General features: G+C 41.5%; 1 protein-coding gene across 1 annotated transcript in view; it reads right to left on the bottom strand.

Annotated features, from left to right (window-relative positions):
- Positions 1-376, bottom strand: part of LOC119588193 (lutropin-choriogonadotropic hormone receptor-like) — a gene marked incomplete at its 3' end in the record, with an annotated part of 106,720 nt that overhangs the window by 635 nt on the left and 105,709 nt on the right.

Genomic DNA, 376 nt, shown 5'->3' with positions numbered 1-376 from the left:
AAAACGGACAGCAAGGAAGGAGCGCCCACCTGAGGGCAATCAAGCAGACTGGGTGAGTGAGTCGTTAGCAGGATGTTTAATGGCCCGTTAAGAAATGATGTAAAGGCGAAAATCTTTTGATCAGGTCATCAGTGATTTTTTTTCTTTATCTGGGACGAGGATTTTCTAAACGAAATTACGGTTAATGCGATTAATTCTAAAGCCATTTAAAGCTTCGAAACGCTTCAATTAAATGCGCTTGTGAACTTGCGACAGTTTCACTGATTGACGTTCAGGGCAGGGAAACACCACTGCGATGTGAGTTATGGAAATGCGTAAATAAAGAAGCTGTATTATTTACGTATACGCGAGAATAGGCGCGTATACAGTTTCTCAA

This window comes from Penaeus monodon, chromosome 23, assembly GCF_015228065.2.
Source record: "Penaeus monodon isolate SGIC_2016 chromosome 23, NSTDA_Pmon_1, whole genome shotgun sequence".
In the NCBI taxonomy this organism is placed as follows: Eukaryota; Metazoa; Arthropoda; class Malacostraca; order Decapoda; family Penaeidae; genus Penaeus; species Penaeus monodon.
The sequence above is the reverse complement of the archived record's forward strand: the minus strand, read 5'-3'. Positions and strand labels throughout refer to the sequence as shown.